Source organism: Aotus nancymaae, unplaced genomic scaffold (assembly GCF_030222135.1).
Source record: "Aotus nancymaae isolate 86718 unplaced genomic scaffold, 86718_ANA_hifiasm-v0.15.2.pri h1tg000076l, whole genome shotgun sequence".
Taxonomy (NCBI): Eukaryota; Metazoa; Chordata; class Mammalia; order Primates; family Aotidae; genus Aotus; species Aotus nancymaae.
The window spans coordinates 19,017,707-19,039,471 of record NW_026988491.1 but is presented as its reverse complement, the minus strand read 5'-3'; positions in this window follow the sequence as shown (position 1 = coordinate 19,039,471).

Below are 21,765 nucleotides of genomic sequence, written 5' to 3'. Positions count from 1 at the left end.
GCAGGGCTGAGGCTGGCTGGGCCCTCACAGGCCAGAGTGAGATCTCAGGGAAGGGCTGGGTGAATGCTAGGAAAATGTGAAGTGTGGTCAGGAGACCCCCACTGCTGTGCCCACTGAGAGGGTTTCATGAGTGCCACTGAGTCACAGGATCCAGGCACGGGGGGCCTCCCCCTAGTGAAACTCCAGCTTCCGACCATGGTGTGCATCCATACTGGCAGGTCTGGCCAGCCTGTCTCCCACGGCAGGGACTTCCTGTTTGCTGGATGCCCAGTCCATCCCAGGGCGACATCTGATGGATATCACCTGGCCAGGTTGCCCCTCCTGCCTCCGCCTGAGGCATCCAGCTCACCAGCCCTTCCCACTTTCAAGGCACAGCCCAAGTCCCTCCACTTGTCTCCACCCTGTCACAGCCCTTCCAGGGCTCCAGACCACCCCCATCCAAGCCACCCCCTCCCACAGCTCATCTCCCACCAGGTCCCCACAGCCCCCTCTGAGCTGGCTCCCTGCCTCCCCTGCCCAAGGCAAGGTGTCTTTGGAATCCTGCAGTTTCTCCCCACCACCTGCTGGCTCCAGCCACCTCTAGTGCACTGGGGATAAAGTCCTAACACTCACCAAGGCCCCTGGCCCTAAGTGACTGCCCCCTCTGTCCCCTCTCTTTATCTCATGACCCCACCCCATACCCCTTTCCCATCCCCATTCCCAGCCAGGCTCCAGCCACTCAGCCCTCCTGGCTCTTCCTCTAGCCTTCTGGAAGTTCCCGGGAGGCTCCTCCCCAGCGTTCTGTGTGTCTAATGGTTCTTGCCTTTCTGCCTGCTTTCCATCTCACCCCTCCGAGAAGCCACCCCAGGCTAGGGCTTAGCAGAAACCAGGGATTTTAAGACACTTTGCCGAAGTGCCAGCCTGGAGCCCAGGGAAATCAGCAGTTTGTAAACACCGGAATTAGGGCAATTAGGCCGGGAGGCTGTTCCCTCTCCGTTCATTCAAGGCAATTGTACTTCATGGCTCCCAGGGGCCCCTGAGTCTCCCCTTCCCAACCCCGACCCCGCACACACTAACTGCGGCCAAGGGTGCTGGGGTTGAAGGGCACCCGTTGGAGTTTGAGGAAGGGGTCTGGAGTGGAGGGGGAGCCTTTAGGGCTGGACGGCCAAGTTCTGATCCTGGTTCTGCTCCTCGGTGGGTGTGTCATCCCAAAGGAATCCCTTCGGCTCTGAGTCTCTGCTCCAGGACATTAGGTTGTCTTCACAAGCTGCAGGGAGTGTCCCGGCTTTCCGGCTCTGTTCTCTGCCTGGCCCTCCCTCCCTGTCTTCCTCCCTCCCTCCAGGACTGTGTGCCCCTCAGCTGCTCTCTGAGAGCAAAGGGCAGCTGCCTGAGGCTGAAGCATGTGTTTGGAGCAAAAGGCAAAGAGGAGGAAGGGTGACTCAACATGGGCCAGGGCAGCCAGAAGGCCGTGTGGAGGCAGTACAGCCTGAAAGGGTCCTTAGCCCGAGTAGGATGTCTACAGGTGAAAGGAAACGGACAGGGGAGAAGGCGTCCTGGAGGAGGGACTGGCCTGAGCAGAGGCCCAAGGCATGGAGGTGGGTGAGCCCAGCTGGATCAGAGCAGGATTGGGGGAGAGGACCAGAAGGGCCCGGCAGAGCTCACCTGCAGAGGGCCTCACATGCCAGACTGAGGGCAGGCCCTGGGACTAACAAGGGCTCAGATGTGCTTACAGCTGTGTTAGAAGCTTCTAGATGCCAGTCCCGATCAACTAGCCCTCAATGACAGTGCCAGGTCCTATGTCAGGTGCCGGGGACCCAGACATGGGCTCTGCCCTGGAAGGCTCCTCTGCAGGGAGGCAGGAAAATCAATGTCTACTGCCAACCCCGTGTGCTCCAAACTGTGTTGGGGAGGGCCGGGACTCCTCTAGGCAATCTGGGAGGGCTTCCTGGAAGAGACACCCTGAATTGAGCCTTGTAAGTCAGCCAGGACAGGAATAGGGGAACAGTATCTGCAAAGGTACAGAGGCATGACAAGGAAGGGACAGGGAATTTGCAGGTGTGGCCAGTAGGAAAGTGAAGGAAGAGGTGGGGAGAAGGGGCTGTGGTAATGATCGTGGGCATTCCAATGGGCATGGAACTGTTCACTGGGGTCAGTGAGTTATGCTTCAGCCCCTGTGGGCCACTATGACCTCTACACCATTTCGCAGATGAGGACACAGGTTCAGAGGTCAGGTGACCTGTGGGGACGAGGCTGAGCTGGGATCCCAGCCCGAGGCTGCCTGGCCAGGGTCCCTGCTCTCAGCCTGAGAGTCGGGGCAGACAGCCAGGCAATGGCTGAGAGCCACTGGAGATTTTAGGCAGAAGAAGGACAGTGTCTGAGCTGCACTTTTAAAGGTTACTCTGGCAGGAGTGGAGCAGCAGGAAAGGCCAGGTCCCTGTTTGATAGCAAACTCCAGAGGGGGTATGCCCGGAGTCACCTCACCAGCCTGTCCTGTTGGGAGTGCGATCGGCTGACCCTGGGCTTTGCCCACTTAGCTGCCAGAGAGATGCAGCCCCCACCGCCGTGCCAGGCCAGGACGGGTGGGGGAGGGGACCCTGAGAGCGAGAAGAGAAGACCCTGACAATGAGGTGATTATGTCTTGAGCTTTGCTTTAAAAACCTTAATGGATTTTTTCCACTCCATAAAGCCGCCCTGCGGTCTAGGAGTGATCATTGAGATCCGGGAACAAGACTAATGCAGCTGAGCTGAGCGTCTGTGCCCCCGACCCCCCGCCCAACCTCCTCGCTGCGTTCAGTGAAAGAGGAGGGGTAGCTGGGCACAGCGTGGGGGCTCAGCTGCTGTCCTTCCGGTCCTCCTGGCTGTGTTCAGTGAGGAGGGGGAGCTGGGCACAGCTTGGGGGCTCAGCCGCTGTCCTTTTGGCCCTCCAAGCGTGTGACAGATGTCCTAGCTGGTGTCCCGGCATGCCAGCACTCTGCCCAGGCTCTGCCAATGGGAATGTACTCAGTCCTCAAGGTCACCCTGCAGACTAGGGGCTGCTGTTGTCATCCCACTTACAGTAGAGGAGAAACTGAGGCACAGATGTCTTTGTGCTCAGCCAGGAGGTGGGAAGCACATGATTCAGGAGCCTCTGCCCTACATCCAGCCCTGGGGCTCCCCTTCCTTCGTTGATGGGGTGCTCACCCCCGTTCTTCACGGTCCTTCTTGTGGTCAAGCTGCTTTGACCTCCGACTGTAGGATGTGATGTCTGACAATGGCATCCCCCGGTCTTGGTCTCTGCCATGTCCCAACACCATCGTCATTCCCTGCCTGGCCAAGTGGCCGGCTATGAGCCCCACATGCCTTGTAGTACCGGCCAGGCCTGCGTCTCCTTCCTCCCTGCCAGGGTTGTCCTGGGCCCCCGTGCACCTTGTCTAAAGAGGGTGAGAGGAAGGGACATGCTGGAGACCACCCTGCAACTGGACTCTTCCGCCCCAGACCCTCACTTCTTCCTAGTCCTTGCCCTCCCTCTCCCCCTCCTCCCTACACTCCTTCTCACCAGGATTCCACATGATAATAACAACAATAAAAATAGCAGCCAGCACATCTGGGGCATTTGCAGGTGCCAGGCTTCAGGTAAGTAATGCATACATCTTAACTCATGGAACTTGCTCTACCATTCATATAGGACACACCGTCCTGATGCCATTTTACCACTGAGGATGCTGAGACCCAGAGAGGTAGAGGCACTAGCCCAAGGCCACACAGCTCCCTAGATGGGGAGACCAGAAGGAGTCTGCACTCGCTCATAACTGTAAAGGCATATGGCCTTTCCGTCCCCGAGAGGGGCCTTCTGACATTGGGGAGCCGGTGCCCCTCCCAGGGATGGCTCCTGCTCCCAGCGTTTGGGGACACCCAGATCATGGGAGCTCCTGATTCGAACTCCTTCCCTGCAGAGTCAAGCTTCCCTCCTCCTCGGCTCCTATTTCCAGGGCAGCTGTTGCTACAGAGAGCCCGGCAGCTCCAGGAGGACTGCACGTCCAGACAGTGTGTGTGCTGTTTGGGCTTCCTTTTATCCCGGAGGATTTATAGAGTCTGGAGGCTCCTTGTTCTCCAAGGGTCCATCAGCAAATGGGTCTGGGGGCTGGAGGGCTCAGGACCCCACCCTGGGCCCTGCCAACAACTCCTTGCTGTGCAGCTTCGGGTAGGGGCTTTCTATTCCCGGCACCCTTCAGCTCCGCAGCCTGCGAGGGCCGGCATTTCCTGCACAGCCACTGTGCACCCATCCCAGGAGTGGCTTCTACCCTTCTGGATCTCAGGGACTCTTCCTAGCAGTGAAGTGAGGTGGGTGATGTTCCCATTTCACAGAAGAGGATACTGAGACCTGCCTTGCCCGGGGGTACATGGGGGCCAGATATGGCCTGGGGAGACCCAGCTCTCACATTGCTGACTTGACTTCCCACTGCTGCTGGGGTTCTGGGGATCTGGGGTCCCTAGATTTATTCCCAGGACTCTGGTTGCATCCCTCCCAGGGCCCCTAGAGCCTGCAAAAGGAAACTGTTTGGAGCCAACATTGGTATCGGCTTCCTGTGGCATGATTCAAATATGCTGGAAGTATAAAGAATGCACCCTACTTGCTGAGAATACTTTTTATTTTGTGTGTCCAAACCTTGGCTGAGCCATCGCTTACGAATTGGAATGGAGCTGATCTAGTCACCAGCACCTAAGGCAGCCGCTGCAGCATTACTGCCTCTCAGGCCGGCCCATGACCCCCTCCCTCCCAGACCACCCGAGAAACAACGCGGTTTGTAAGCAGAAAGCGTCTGGGCTGTGCACGATTCAGCTGCAGGGACAGAAGCCCCAGGCCTGCCCCAGTGTGGAAGAAGGCAGCCCGCCTGCAGCTGTGGGAGTGTTCTGCTTTGCAGGGATACAGACACCTGCATGGCCTCCTCCCCTGCGCTCTCCTGGGTCTCCTGTCTGCCCCAGGCCAGTCTTTGTTATTAGATGCACAGCAAGGTCATAGAGTTGGAGTTATGTTTGACTCATGGCTGTATGTGACTTTGGACAAGTGGCTTCCTCTCTCTGAGCCTCAGTTTACTTACCTGCAGAATGGGATGGTAACAAGCTTTGCAGAGCTGTGCTGAGGATTCAAAGAGAGAGCGCCCACACAGTGTGCTGACAGCAGGTGCTCTGTCCATTCCGCCAGCTCCTGCCCCCGCCACACCGCTTCCTGAGCCCATTTCTTCGGAGGTCGCACAGCCTCTCCTCTTCCGGGAGGCCACTCCCCGTCATGCCTCCACGCACCTCCCTGCATGTACACTCATGCTCAGACAAACATTCAGGTTTGATTTGACAGCAAGTCTCGAATGCAAGACTGTGAGTTCCAATTTCCTTTCCTTTTTGAGAATGCTTTGAATATTATAGGTCCTTTAAATTTCCTTATGAATTATAGGATCAGCTTATCAATTTACACACATGCGCACAAAAGCCTGCTGTTGGGTTGGGAAAGCATTAAAGTACCGATCGATAGGGACAGAATGAAAATCTTCACAGTGCTGTGTCGTCTCGTCCATGAACCGACCTATCCTTCTGTTGTTTAAAAGATCTTATTTGATTCCTCTTAACGATACCGTACTTTTTCTGTGTAGCGGTCTTGCACATCTTCTGTTAAAGCGCTTCCCTGATGCCTTGTGTTTTGCTGCTATTGTACACTATTTTAAAAATTTCATTTCCTAGTCATGTGTGTATGGTATGTTGACCTTGTATCTAGTAATCTTGCCAAACGTCTTCGTTCTGATAGATTATCTATAGACTTTTTGGATTATCTATCATAATCATAATTAGGACATTGTTATAAGTAAAATTTCGATGCCTCAAAAGAAATAGCACTTGAAGATAAATCCTCTCACAAGGCAGTTTGCCTCTATAGAAGGGTGCCGAGCATGGACAGAGCAATGGCGGCCACGTGCTTGGATAAGGGTGGGAGGGGCACTCACGCCTGACGGGGGTCGTCCCTGCTGCTGTGCCGTTCCTCTATTGGCTAGGGTTAGGCCACACAAGCTAGACTAATCCCGATTGGCTATTTTAAAGAGATCAGGGGCTGAGCTGGAGGGGCAGGGTGGGTGTTTTGGTAGGAAGGACGGTTACAGGTAGGTCAGAGCAGGTAGCTGGGGTGACCTAGGTCAAAGCAGGTGACCAGGGCAGGTGACTAGAGCAGGTGACTGGGATGAGTCAGGACAGAGCCGGGGGCCAGGGGAGCAGATGTGAACACTGATTAGAACTGGTGGAGAAGGTTGTTTACTGGAATTACAAGGAAGTTAAACTTTAAAAGAGAATTAAAGAGTAAGAGAGCTGAACATACTGACACACTGATTCTTTGAAGAGAAATGTGGGGTTCACTATAACGACATGCACTCATGCTGACAGCTTCCCTTTCTCCAAATCCTTATCCTTTCTCTTTTTCTTGCCTTATTATGCTGGCTACAACGTTAATGTTGAGTAGATGTGGTGGGTGTGCCTGACTTGTTCCTGATCTCAGGGGGAACGTTTTTAATCTTTCATCATTAAGTATTATATTTACTGTACATATTGTAAATACCTTTTCTCATATTAGGGAAGTTTCTTCTATTCCTAGAATGCTAAACATTTTTAAAAATGATGAATGTGTGTTGAATTTTATCAAGTGCTATTTGTACATCTAAAGAGATAAACATATCATTCTGTACGTTATTCTTCTAATGTGGTGAATTACATTGATTGATTGACTGTCAAATATCAAATCAATCTGGCATTCCCAGAGTAAATCCAATTTGATTATAGTGTATTGTTCTTTGTATATATAGCTAGCTTCTGTTTGCAAATATTTATTGAGGCGTTTTGCATCTTTAATTTTTTTGTGTTAATATTTCATGTAGCAATAACTGCATACAAATTGCAACAAAATATATGAGTTTAAAGCAACAATAGTCTTATCTCCAGTGGATTCTATCATTGAGGATTCAGACAAGACAGAGGAGGGACAGATTGACCATTTTCTGTACTTTCTGGCGCCTCAGCTGGAAGACTTGAAGCTTGAGGGCAGGAATGATGTGAAATCTCATTCACTTTTATGCCTGGAGGTAATGCTGACTGTTGACTGGGGCCCTAGCTGGGGCTTTCAGATGAACACCATGTGCAAGCTCCCCAAGTAGCTTGGGCTTCCTCACAACATGGCTTCTGGTTTCCAAAACCAAGTGGCTTAAGAAGGAGTGAGGAGGGAGAGAGAGGGAGGGAGAGAAAGGGAAAAGGAAGAAGAGATTGAAAGGAGAGAAGGAAAGGGAGGGGAAGAGAGAGAGGGTGGTAGGGTAAGATAGAGAGCATGGGGAGGAGGGAGGGGGTAAAGCAGGGGAGGGAGGGGGATATATGTTCATTTGTCTATTTTAGACCTAGCCTGGGAAATCACATAACATCATTTCTACAGCTCTTCATTGGTGGGGAAATCACAAGACTCCTCCCAAACTCAGAGTGAATGAAGACTCTCAATCCCATTGTAAGAGGAACAGGTGTGATGGGATAAACCTATGGGTGTGTCTGTCTTTGGAGAATACAGTCTGGCCCCTTTCTTGTAATGTCTTTATCAGCTTTAAGTATGAGGGCTATGCTTTGCCTCTAAAACAAGTAGAAAAATCTTCCCACTTTTTTGTTAAGTGCAGAATTTGTATACAATTGGTGTTACTTATTTCTTGAGTGTTTGGGAGAATTCACTGGTGAGGCTATCTGGGCCTGGAGATCTCCTTATGAAAAGGTTTTAAATTATAAGGCAAATGCTTTGAGGACTATTCAAACTTTTTATTTTTTCTCGGTCAGTTTTGTTTTTCTAAGGGTTTGTTCAACTAAATTTGAAATTCCTTGCAATAAAGAGGTGTTCATAATATCCTTTCTCAATGATGGTAAGGTCTGTAGTGATGTCTCCTTTTTATTCTTGATATTGCTTTCTGTTTTCTTGGTCAGTCATACTAGAGATTTATCAGTTTTATTATGCATTTGATAAATAAACCTTAAACCTTGTTGATTTTTTTACTATCATATATTCATTTTCTATGTTATTTTCAGATCTCTTTTATTTCTTCTACTTTCTTTGGGTTTACTTTGTTGTGGTTGCTGCTGCCACTGTTTTGGGGATTTTGGGGGTTTGTTTTTGTCTCTTGAAATGTATATTTAGATAGCTTCTTTTCAGCCTTTTCCCCCTAAAATATATTTTGAGCCTTTAAGTTTTCTTCTGTGCACTGTTTCAGCTAACTTGCACATATTGTGAGAATTCATTTTTATTACTATTTAGTTCACAATTATTTTCTAATTTTCATTGTAATTGTTTTGTGATTGTTTATTTAGAAGTATATTAATTTATAAACAGTGGAGATAGTCTAGTTGCCTTTTTGTTATTTTCAGTTTAATTTCACTGTGGTTAAAGAATGTATGATTTTAATCATGTGAAATTTGCTAAAACTCGCTTTATGGGTCAGCATATAATCCATCATGGTAAATGTTCCATGCACACTTGGTAAGAACGTGAACCCCACTGTTGTTGTTTTACAGTGTTCTGTGTATGTCAGTTAGGTCGGGGTTCTTTATCATGTTGTCTGAGTTTTCCATATCCAGACTGTTTTTGTCTGCTCCTTTCATCAGTTACTGAGACAAATGCGTTAATCTCCCACTGTGATTGCTGCTTTGCCTATTGCTCCTTTTAGTGCTGTCCATGTTTGTCTTTGTTTATTTTGAGATTATGTTGTCAGGTTTATAGAAATTTAAGAATTGTTTTATCTTCTTGGCAATCGACAATGTTTCATTATAAAATGTTCCTCTTTATTTCTAGAGATGATTTTTGCCTTAAAGTCTACTTTGCCTGATATTACTATAGCTAAACGTGTTGTGTTTTGGTTAGAGTTTGCATGATCTTGATCTTTTAACTTTCACGTCTCAAGTCCTTTATTTAAGCTGTCTCTTTGAAGCAGCATACAGTGGGGGTTTAAAAAGCTAATGAACTCAATTAGAATTATGAGAAAAGAAAAGTATTTCTTTTCTACTTGTCCCACCTGTTCTATATTTCTTCATCCTCTTATTTTAGAAGGATCAAATATTTTTATTATTTGACTTCTCCCCTCCCATTAGCTTGTTAGTTATACATTTTTAAATTATTTTTTAGCAGTTACTCTATAGATTCCGATGTGCATCTTTGACGTATTATGGTCTAATTGAAGTGACCACTTTACACTTGATAGTAGATGCAAAAAGGCAAGTGTCTCTGAATATTTTAACTTAATTTTCCTCCATACGTTTTTCTTATTGTTCTGTTGTACCCACAGATTCACGTTTACCCTTTCTCTGGCTCTTCATATGGTAACCCCCATTCGGCTACGCTTCTGGTCTGAAACAGGAAATTGATTCTGGTGGGAGGATCAATAGGTCATTAAGGCAGCCTGTGACATCCGGTTTGGACGTTGCAGAAATGCCCTAAGTGCTTCCATGCCCAATGGGGCCTGGGCTGCCAGGAGACAGGGTCGGTGGCCAGAAAGAGTCCCCAACATCTAAGTCTGGGTCCTCAGACCTGGTGACATCACCCCACATAAAACTTTCAGGGGCCTCCTTTCCAAACATTGCAGCGCAGCCCATGAGGTCCTGCAGGCTCCGACCATGCCCCTGGCTGGCCAGCAGCTTTTCTGGTCTTGGCATGAGTCACCCTGAGCATCTGTCACTGCTTCAAAGGCATCCTGAAGTCCTGCCTCAGGGCCTTTGCACAAACGCTCTCCAGCCTGAGAATCTTCCCCCACCCTCTCCCGGAAGCCAGTTGGGGATTCCTGCCCATCGTTGTGTGTCCTCTGCTGGGGCCAGGCCAGGTCACCTGTGAGCCGCTCTCCAGGAGCCCAGTGGTTTGCAATGGCACGTTGCTGGTGATGACCTCGTTGTAACCCCGACCCGAGGGATGGCAGGCTCCGCAGAGAGCTGCTCCACGCCACATCCCCTGTGTGAGGGTCCCTGGTGCTGGCTGGCTTGGACCTGGGCTCTGCCTGACTCTGCCTCTCACCTTTTCTGTGACATCAGGCAAGTCTCCTTTTGTTGGACCTCAGTTTCTTGGGCTGGCAAAATTGAGCATGAATCCTGGCCTGTCTGCCCCACCTGAAAAGATGGTGATGAGGCTCCAGGTCATCTTGTACTCAAGCATTTAGCTGATAACTGGGGAGCACAGTTATCCCCCGTGGAGGGTTTGTCAGGCACATCCTTCCAGGCCACGGACAGAAGAGGCAAAAGTCTCTGTCCTCGGGTTAACGTGCCGGGGAGGGAAGGACAGAAACAACCGCATGAGGGGCGATGGCGAGCACCAAGAGAAGTGATCATAGTAGAGCAGGTGAGGGGGCGGGGCTCGGGGTCTCCAGGGAAGGCAGCGCGGGCCCTCCCTGCAGGACGTGCTCTCGGCAGCCTGCCTGTGTAACTGCCTTTGGAAATAACATCCAAGAGCTGCAGGTGCGGCGCTCCAAGCAGGGGACCCAGCAAGGGCAAAGGTCTGGAGGCAGGAAGGTGGAGGCCGGCAGAGCAGGCAGACTGCTGTGGGCACAGATGCCAGGTGGGGGCTGGGGGCGAGGCCCCAATGCCCACTGCCCCTGCCAAATGTGGGCATCCCAATTTTGCCTGGGTGTCGCCTGCTGCCAGCTTTGTGCAGAGCAGCCCTGAGGAAGACTGTCTTCTCTGCTGCTGCCCCAAGCCCCCTCCTGGGGAGGACAAATTCATCACCACCAGCACCCCCCTAGCTCAGCAGTTGGGTGCTCCTTCCAGACAGATGAAAGAGCCTTGGCTGCTGCCTCGCCTCCGGGCCCCTCCAGGGCAGGGAAGAATTAATCGGGTTGGAAGCTGCTGCCAAACGTATCCACGGGCTGAAAAGACCCACGGCGGCACAAACAAACCCAATCCCCTGCTCTGGGCGGGCGCAACCTTGGAAATAAAGACGCGCTTTAACCTCACCTCTCTGGAGAGAGCTCCCAGCCGACACCCAATTATCTTCCTACCCTTAGCCAAGGGACATTTTGAGGTCGGGTTCTTATTGACACCCATGAAAGCCAGGCTGAATGTGGATCCCACCCTGGTGGAGTTCTCCTCCCCGCCATCCCCTGCGGCTGACCACTTGGTCAAGGTGCTCGCTTCCGGGAAAGAGCTTCAAGAAAGACCCGAGTGTTGGCTGTGGGGCCAGTGAGCAAGGGTCTGTCCCTCCACCAGCAGGAAGGAGGGAGATGGCATTGGTTCCGGTGCCTATGATGCTGGGAAAGGCCTGCTGGGTGTGCAGTCGGAGGGGCTGGCGTGGTTGGACTCCCAGGCCTGCCATGTACCAGGTGGAGACATTGAACAGCCTTGGCTTCCCCACCTGTAAAATGGGCTCCCCACTGCCTCACTGTATTGCCTGGGCAGTCAGATGAAACCTAGCAACCTCGTCCAGGGAAGGGACTCCACACCTTCAGGTCCACTCAGGAAGATGTAACTGGTCCCTAGAACAGGTGTCTGTCTGTCAGAGTGTATGGGGACTATCAGAACTTTAGGAAGAAAATTAAAAGTGTTTTGCAGCTGGGCACAATGGCTTATGCCTGTAATCCCAGAACTGTGGGAGGCCGAGGCGGGTGGATCACCTGAGGTCAGAAGTTCGAGGCCAGCCTGGCAAACATAGTGAAACCCTGTCTCTATTAAAAATACAAAATCAGTCAGTTGTGGTGGTGGGCACCTGGAATTACTCAGGAGACTGAGGCAGGAGAATCACTTGAACTTGGGAGGCAGAGGTTGCAGTGAGCAAAGATTATACCATTGCACTCCATCCTGGGCAACAAGAGCAAAACTCCTTCTCAAAAAGAAAGCAGGGGCGCCAGGTGCAGTGGCTCATGCCTGTAATCCCAGAACTTTGGGAGGCTGAGGCGGGCGGATCACCTGAGGTCAGGAGTTCGAAACCAGCCTGACCAACATGGAGAACTCCTGTCTCTACTGAAAATACAAAATTAGTCATGTGTGGTGGTGCATGCCTATAATCCCAGCTACTCAGGAGGCTGAGGCTGGAGAATCCCTTGAACCCGGGAAGTGGAGGTTGTGGTGAGCAGAGATCTCACCACTGCACTTCAGCCTGGGTGACAAGAGCAAAACTCTGTCTCAAAAAAAAAAAAAGTGTTTTGCAGATCCTTGCTCTAGAATAACAATGTCTATGTTTTATTAGGCCATTAACTAAAATATTTGTATAAATATTATATCTCATATAGTACAAAGATACATACAATAAGATAGAAAAATAATTTGTGGGATTCTGGATCCCTTCTCTGCTTACGGACTGGGGAACTCCTTAGCTAAGCTAATTACCCCTGGATCAAAATCGAGGCTGCATTGTTCTCTGTCCTGACCAATTCCCTGCTGGAATCGCTGCTTCCTCTGCCAGGATCCTGGTTTTTCCTTCCAGACAGCGTTCAGGTTCTCTGTCGGTTTCACTGTGAATGTGTCTTCACCCACCCCATTTCCGGGAGACTTGCCACCCCCAAAGGACTCGGTAAAACACCTGCCCGCAGACCTAAGTCCTTGGGAATGTGACCCTGTGTCTCTGTGTCTGGACACCGTTCCTGCCCCATCAGCCACCCTTTGAGGTCTGTGCTAGAGCTCTGAGCAGGTTTTAGAAACTTAAGCTTTTGGTGTAAAGAATAATTTCCAGGCCAGTCTGCAGTGAAAGCAATTCTTCCAATGCACAGAAGTCTTGAACACTCATACCCAGCGCCCAATCCTCAAATCAAATGTTAGTGACTATATCAGTTAGTGTTTGCTGTGTAAGAAATCTGCCCAGATTTCTGTGGCTTAGTGATTTGTTGAGCTCATGACTCTAGGCTGCCTGAGCCATTCTGGGGGCTGGCTGGGCTGGGCTCTTACCTACAGGGTAATGTCATGCTCTGTGGTCTGCTGGAAGGTTGGTTGGTGATGACATGGTCTTGGATGGCGTCACTTGTATGTCTGGTGCCTGGCAGGTGGTAGCCTGGGGCCCCTCAGTTTCCCCTATCGGCCTGTGTAGCAGACTGCCCCGGGCTCAGTGACTTGGTGGCCTCAATGTTCCCAGCGTACTGAGTGGACAAATCCTAACACACTAGGGCTTTCCAAGCCTCTGTCTCCATCACACTAAAGCCAGTCACATGGGCAGGCCCAGGGTCAGTGTGGAAGGGGACAGCACAGGCCAAGGAGAGGAGGAGGGAGGGCTGTGGCCTTTTTCAGTCTATGGAAATTATTAGTTCTCTAATGAAGATATGATTGGGGGAGGTAGGGGAAGCTGGAGGGAATGGTTGTCACAAGTGGCCGTGGGCTCACTATCTCTGGTGCTTGCTGGTGTTAGGGGGGCAGCAGACAATGATGTTGGAAATAGATGCTCGGTGCCACAAAGAAAAATCACTGTGACAAAGGATCTTTCAGCAACGCAAAATTTTACTCCCTGGGCTGCAGGAAGGGTGCCCTCCCTAGCCATCTTGCCATGCGAGTGCAATGAACAAAGGAAAACACACACATTTATCCCTTACGCATTTGGGGTCGTCCTTACTGCTGTGTCTGATCTCCGTTGGCTGGAGCCAGACCTCACAATCTAAACTGAAACCCGATTGGCTAACAACTTACAACTTTTCTAAACAGGTAAAAGCAGTGGAGAGCTGGGACATGCCCGTGAGCACGTCCAGCACAGATATCTCGGTTAAAGTACAAGGACATAGAATGTACTACGTGCCTGTAAGCATGGCATGTCTAACAGCTACATGGGATAGGGCTTCACAAGGTTATTAGCACACTTTAACAAGAAAGGAAACTTTAAAAAGGAGCTTTTCTACTTTTCCACACATGAAAATCCGCCAACTCTGCCCCAAGAGGGTGTCCAGCACTTGGTGACAGGCTGCACTGCACAGTGGGGGGCGATGCACGTGAGCAGAAGGTGAGGGAGAAAATAAGAAGCTGGAGGGCAAGGTCCCAGAATGCCAGAGACCAGAGAGACCTTGAAACCCAGGGTGCAGCCTACAGGCTCTTCACAAAGGGAAACTGAGTCACGGATGCCTTCAGGGGAAGCGTCTGTGGCCCCACCAGGGCAGTCTAGGGGAAGTGGGAAGGTGGGCTCTGCCCTCTGGCTAGCTGGCTGTCACTTTCTGCGACCTCAGGTGGGACCCTTGACCCCTCAGGGCTCGGTGACCTTTCCATCCTGGGACTGTGGGAAGATTCAATGAGATAATGTGCGTAACACACTCAAAACCATGAGTGGCTCATAGAGTGTGCACCTGGCACACGGCAGCTGTCGCTGTCATAACCAAAACACAGGTTCAGTTGCTTGCCACTTGCAGAGTTCAATTAACAAGTCAGGTCCGAGATAAAGAAAGTGACGTTTTATTCCCATGCCAGCTTAGGGGAAGAAGTACAGGCTTCCTGCCTGAAGGGCATTGCTTTACTTTTGGAGCAGAAAGCAAGTGCTTTTTAAAGGGGGCCTAACCTGAGTGGTACACAGGGGAGGGAGCAAGCAGGTGGGGGCGTCTGTGTGTCAGCTTGATACTTGATTCTGCCAGGCAGTGGTCAAGCTGGTGACTGCTGGCACCTCCATGGGCAGGACTAGGTTGTAAAAGCAGCTGAAACCTCTCCAGGTGGGAGGAATTTCAGAGCGGACATCCTTTGGGTTGTAGATGGATCGTTGTCTCTGGAGGCAGCCTCCTGGTGGGTGGGAGTTCCACTCTGGAGCATCTAAGCATGTGGCTAGATGGACTTGACCTATAGCGAGCGTCAGGTGAAGGGGAGGCAAAAGGTTACAATTGTATTCCTCCCTCCCTCCCTTCTTTCTCTCTCTCTCTCTTTCTTTCTTTTCTTTCTCTCTCTCTCTCTCTTTCTCTCTTTCTTCCTATCCTTCTGTCCTTCTTTCAACTGAGTTTCACTCTTGTTGTCCAGGCTGGAGTGCAGTGGTGCAATCTCAGCTCACCACAACCTCCACCTCCCTGGTTCAACCGATTCTCCTGCCTCAGCCTTCCAAGTAGCTGGAATTACAGGCATTTGCCACCATGCCCAGCTAATTTTGAGTCTTTAGTACAGATGGGGTTTCTCCATGTTGGTCAGGCTAGTCTCGAACTCGTGATCTCAGGTGATCTGCCCGCCTCGGCCTCCTGAAGTGCTGGGATTACAGGCATGAGCCACCGCGCCCGGCTATAATTGTAGTTCTAAAGGGATAAGTAGGAGGTAGGGAATAGGAAGAATCAGAGAAAAGGGAAAGATAAAAAATAACAACTCACCATATTTTTCTTAGAAAAATGGGGATACTTGGTTACGCTGTTGTTACTCGAACCCAGGCCCCCCCTCCCAGCTCTGTGATTTTTCCTTGGCCCTGTGTGACAGGTCTCTGTCTTCAGGGATGTAGGGAGGTTTTTTCGGATAATCCCTCCCACATCCTTCTTGGACTCTGAAGCTTCACTGTTAGAGATGAATTCCTTTGAGATTAAAGTTGTCTCCATCTGTAAATGGGGATTCCACCCGATGACATGCAATGCTTGTGAAATGCTGTGCGGTTCCCAGCAAGCACCGCATCCATGCCACGGGCATTGGCATCACGGAGACAGAGCAGGATGAATCAATAGACATGCAGGTGTGTCTGCCAGGAAGCAGCCCCACAGGCCAGGGAGGGGCCAGCCTGCCCCATCCGGTTCCAGCTCTGCTGTGTGCTGGCTGTGTGACCTTGGGGTCTCCTGTAGCTTCGCTGTGCCTCAGTGGCTCCCTCTGGAAAGTGAGCAGATAACAGGCTCCACTCAAAGGTCACCTGTGAAGATTAAACAGGTTTAACATCCAGCCAGCACTTTGCCACTTTATTACTTTATTCCTTCCTTTTTTTAGGGGCCAGGGGGAGATGGAGTCTTGCTATGTCACCCAGGCTGGAGTGCAGTGGCTCACCGCAACCTCCGCCTCCCGGGTTCAAGTGACTCTCCTGCCTCAGCCTGCTGAGTAGCTGGGATTACAGACACATACCACCAAGCCCAGCTACCTTTTTGTATTTTTAGTAGAGACAGGGCTTCACCATGTTAGCTAGGATGGTCTCGACCTCCTGACCTCGTGATCCACCTGCCTCAGCCTCCCAAAGTGCTGGGATTACAGGTGTAAGCCACTGTGTCCGTCCCTGTTCATTCTTTCTCAATTCCCCCCTTCACTCCTGCCTGGCAAACTCTCTCTCTCGCCTTGCAAGGAACTGCAGTGATTTCTCGTCATTTTTCCAGGCACTTCGGATAATTCAAAGTCCAGGCGAGTCTTGTATTAAATTTGAGACTCATAGATTTTGAAGCTCCCTCCTCTGTCAGCTCCGCTCCACTCCGCGTAGTCCAGGGGTCAGGGGAGAGGTGTGGTCCGTTTCTCCTCTGTCCCCTCCCTCTTTCTGGGTGTTGCTCATGCCTCTCTAGGGCTGGATCTGTCCAGGGAGGCCAGGAAGGTTTTTTTGGCAGGTGGTGGGGGAGGTAGGGACAGGTCTCCCTGGACAGACACAGCTGTGAGCTGAGGTTGAGCCTCCTGGGTGGCTGGAGCAATGCCGCCCTCTGCTCCAGCTTCCGGGATCCACCCTTTCTTCTGGGTCCAGTTTGGCTGAAAGAGCAAGTCCTTTTGTCCCACAGCTCCTAGCATGACCCAGAGCTTGTTCCCAGACCTTAGCATGATCCCCGGATGTCCCCAAGGACACTCGTCAAGCTCTTGGTTGGCTCGCTGGCACTGCTCAGCCTTCTCCTCAAGCAGCTACCAGCTCAGGTTGTACCCTTGTACCAATTACAGTCAGGCCCTTTCCTCCAGGCTGACCTCCTGGCTTGGCTTGGAGGGGATGGCTGAGTCCTACCCTCATTTGCATCCCTGCCAAGGCCCCAATTACAGCCACAGGGGCCGCTTCCTTGGGTTGGGGGGCTTCTGCCTGAACCCCAGCAGCCATGGGCCCTGGGCTGGCTTCTCTGGCAGACTCAGGACCCTTCTCCCCAGCGCCTCCATCCCTGTGCTCCGTCCTCCCACTGTGCTCCCTTCATTTTGGCATTTACAGCTCAGGCCTGGAGGCCACTGCTCCTATGTATGTCCTCAAAGGCGGAAACCGTGTCCTGGGCAGGCTGTGGCAGGGAGTGGCGGTTCCATAAATAACCAGATGAAGCCTCTGTGTCCTGGGGATGGGAGATGTGTGATGGGATGTGGCAGTCCCAGGGGCTCTCCCTGGCGCCAAAGGCCCAGCCCCTTCTTTCTCAGCCAGGGTGAGGCAGGGTCCTGGTGGTCCCACTGCTGCAATCGCAAACACGGCAGGATGGGGTGAGCAGGGGCTGAGGGGAGCCACTCTGATGATTGACAGGGTATCCAGGAGGATGGGGTGAGCGGGGGCTTAGGAGAGCCGCTCTGATGATTGACAGGGTATCCAGGGTGGGCGGGTTGCCCTGCCTCTGGGCCTCAGTGTCCTTATCTGTGAAACGGGGGTGGTGAGCCGGGCCCATTTAAGTCCGGGCGCTCCAGGCTTCCTCACACAACTGGCACTCCTGGGACGCGGGCGGCCTGTCTCTCGGCCAGCCCAGAGCAGGCGGCTGGCTGGAGCGCTGACTCCAAGTGCGTCAGACAGGGAGCCAGAGTGGGATTCCCGGAATGCCCTGGAAAAACGCTGGGTGCCGTCCAGGCGCCACCGCCAACCATGTGGTCTCTCATTCCACAGGGAACCCTCATTACTGTCTGGGCTGGCGTCCCTCATCCAGCCGGGCTGGCCCTTTCCAGAGGGCTGGGAGCCATCAGGGCTGGGGCTGTGCCGGGCAGAGGGATGTGCCGGGCGGTCATCGTGGCCTCAAGTCCTGGGTGTGAGCCCGGGCTGCTCCAAGAGCACTTGAAGCTCATGCAGGCTGCTGAGCTGGGGGCTCCTAAGCCAGTGACTCAGGGCCACAGAGGAAGGAAGGAGCCGGGGTGAGTCTCCATGCCCCGAGGGCCCCAGGTCCTAGATTCAGGTGCTTCATCAGACACTTGGAGCCAGGCACCAGGGGCTGCAGAGGGCCCCACGGGCCCCGCCCTCCCTACCCCCACAAAGCCGGCAGTCCACACAACTGGAGCCGAGTCTCTGGAATCAGGTCACATCTCTCTCACAGCAACACAAGGCAGCTCCTGGTGGGGAGCGGGGAAGCCCATTTTACAGATGAGGACACTGGGGCTTAACAGGTCTAGGGGACTTAATCCAGATCCTGGAGCCAGGAGGTGGCAGGGGCACTCGCTCATTCAGTCCTTCAACTGCCGTGGGCTGAGAGGCAGGAGAGCCAGCGGCTGCACACTTCAGCCAGGAGCCCAGGAGTGCCAGGGGTGACTCCTGGCACCCCCATGTTCTTGGCGTTTAGCCTGGACAAGTCACAGCTCATCTGGGCTTCAGAATCTATCTGTGAAATGGGTCTGACACAGTATTTGCCATGGGCATTGAGCATGGGATAAGTTAGCACAAGTCAAGGGCTCAGGGCATGGCCGGCACACAGCCAGCGGGCGTCCGTGTTTTCTGCTGCAGTCAACTGGATGGAGCCTTGTGCTGTGTGCTGGGTGCTGGAAGGGAAGGGAGGGAGACACAAGTCCCTGTCTTTGAGATGTTCTTTAGGATTGTGTGTAAAACAGGGATAAAAATATCTAGCTTCTTTATGAAGAAAAATAAACAAAGCCAGTTGCCGTGGCTCACACCTGTAATCCCAGCACTTTGGGAGGCTGAGGCAGATGGATCACTAGGTCAGGAGTTTGAGACCAGCCTGGTCAACATGGTGAAACCCGTCTCTACTAAAAATACAAAAATTAGCAGGGGCGCAGTGGCAGGCACTTATAATCCTAGCTACTCGGGAGGCTAAGGCAGGAGATTCTCTTGAACCTTGGAGGTGGAGGTTGCAGTGAGCTGAGATCATGCCACTGCACTTCAGCCTGGGTGACAGAGCAAGACTCCGACAAAAAAAAAAAAAGAAAAGAAAAAAGAAAAATCAGCAAGGTAACTTACAGAAAGCATTTCTTGGAGCCAGGCACTGCTTGGAGGGCCGTTCAGTAGGCATCCGTCTCCTGCCTCTCCCTGGGTGCAACTTTCAGACCAACTGGGTGTAAGCTACTTTAGACTCCATTGAATGGACCCACCAGGGCTCACTCAACTGCTTGTTCCTCTAAATGGTTTTTCAACCAGGATGGCATGGCCAAAAGCACCTTCAGAACTAGAGCATCCCTAAGAACAGTCCCTGGAGGCGGGTGCCGGGACTCAGCTGTAATTAACCGCTGGCCATGCTCCATCAGAGGTGGTGGAAGGCATTTGCTTTGAGAGAAATGCTTGGGATCCTCTGGGTGGAGAATCATCTTTGATCTGCCTCATCTAGAACTGAACCCCAGCAAGAGTGCCAGCCGGGCTCCACAGTGGGCACAGTGCAGGGGGACTCCGGCCGGGTGCCAGCCGGGCTCCACAGCGGGCACGGTGCAGGGGGACTCCGACCGGGTGCCAGCCAGGCTCCGCAGCGGGCAGAGTGCAGGGGGACTCCGGCCGGGTGCCAGCCGGGCTCCGCAGCGGGCACGGTGCAGGGGGACTCTGGTTGGCAAGGGTCTGTACTGTGGCTTGTGGTTTGCTCGAGTTGCCATAATACCCAGGCAGCACCAAGGGGCGGCTTCAGCAACAGAGATCCGCCTTTTCACCACTCAGGAGGCCAAAGCCGAGGCTGAGGTCCTGGCCGGGTAGTTCCTCCCGAGGCCTTTCTCCTCTTGGTGCGTAGATGCCACCTTCTCCCAGTGTCTTTGGTCACCTGATTGTCCCTCTGTGGGTGTCTGTGTCCTAATTTCCTCTTTTGTTTTTTTCGAGATGGAATCTCACTCTGTCCCCAGGCTGGAGTGCAATCTGGGTTCACTGCAACCTCCAGCTCCCAGGTTCAAGTGATTTTCCTGCCTCAGCCTCCCGAGTAGCTGGGATTACAGGCACGTGTCACCATGCCCGGATAATTTTTGTATTTTTAGAGAGCAGGGTTTCACCACATTGGCCAGGATGGTCTTGATCTCCTGACCTCATGATCATCCCACCTCGGCCTCCCAAAGTGCTGGGATTACAGGTGTGAGCCACCACACCGGGCCATCTCCTCTTCTTCTAAAAACACCAGTCCTACTGGATCAGGGCCCACCCCAATGGCCAGATTCTAACTTAATCACCTCTTTAGAGGCTCTGTCTCCAGGTACAGACAGCCACATGTGGAGGGATGGGAGTTAGGATCTCAGCAGATGAATTTTGGGGGTCATAACGAAGCCCATAGCACGGGTGATTCATCAGAGTCCTAGGATTTAAAGAGCCCCAGTTATGCGAGGCTCAGGACCACTGCCCCAGTAACCCCTGCGACACCACCCTTAGCCCTGCCCTCCTCATGGGGGAAGCCAGGTCTGGAGGAGACAGTGACTCACAGTCAGGGCGGAGGCTGGATCAGACCCAGGCCCGGCTCATTCCAGAGCCTGCCGGTGCCAGCCGGGAGCCCAGTGCTGGAAGGAGCTGGGAGGAGATAGAACTTGAGACCTATTTACCTTGGCACCCTCAGTGCCTGCTCGGGCTTGGCACACAGCTGCTGTTCGGAAGTTGTTGGATGAATTTGACAATGACACGTTTTGGCACGGTCCTTGCCCTGGGGGTAAGCACACCCCCACCCCCCGAAAAGGCAGGCTCACCGGCACACATCCAAACGCCACGGTCACCCAGGCCAGAGCCAGACCACTTCTCCTTTCTGGTTTGGGTCCTGCCAGCCTCCACACTCGGCCAGTGTAGAGCTGACCTTTCCACGCCTTCTCAAAAAGCCAAAGCCAGTTCCTAAGCTCTCGGCTGTCCCAGAACTGAGTCACGACGGAAGCTGGTGGGATTCCTCAGGGAACAAATCTGGCCCCTGTACCTTCTTGCGTGCCTCCATCCATGCCAGCCGGCTCCGGCCCATAGCATGCCACCAAGAAGTCCGCAGCCAGCACACGTTTCACTGGAATGAAGCACTGTCCTGGCCCCGGCTCCGAATACTTTGCTGCTTGCGGTCTCCAGCCGGCCGCCAACTGTAACAGCCTGAGATGGCCCTGCGGGGCAGGGAGCTGCAGTAGCAAAGAACGTTTGTCTTCCCAAATTACACTGGCTGTGCTGGGCCTACTGTGTGAAGCTCTATTTACAGAAACCCCGGACCACAGTCTGAGCATGACCTGCTCTCTCTGGGGACACCTTTCCCAGCTCGGCACTGTGCTCCCCAACACTCACGAGTCTCAGGGTTTCTGGGCCTCTTCCTGCCTCTGAGCCTTTGCCTGAGTTGTTCTCAGTCTCGGAAAGCCCTCGCCAGCCCACCCTGCTGCAGCCCTGGGTGGGGCAGGGCAAGCACCACACTTGCGTCTCCATCGTACTCCTCGCCAGTTAAAAGACTTAGGTGGGCTGCTTTGCCTCTCTGAGCCTCACTTTCTTAGTTTCTTCATCTGTAGAATGGGAATAGGCTTGGGGGAAGCCTGTGTCTTGCAGGCAGTGAGGGGATGGATAGGAGCCAAGGTAGGAGAGCTTTTGGAAAGGTTGCCTCGGCCAGCCTGCCCCAGGCCCTTTGCACGCACTCCCATGCAGCCCCATGGGGAGGATGGCTCCTCGTCAACCAGCCCTGCAGCATGCCATGGCCAGCCCCATGGGATGGAGGTGGGGGTCCTAACTCCTCACCGTCACTATCATCGTCGCTAACCCACCAGACCGGGCTTGGGCCCATGAAACCCTCATGACTCTCCCCAGGGAGTAAGTGTCCTCATTACCTATTTTCAGGATTAGGAAGCTGAGCTGGGTGAGGGCTGAGT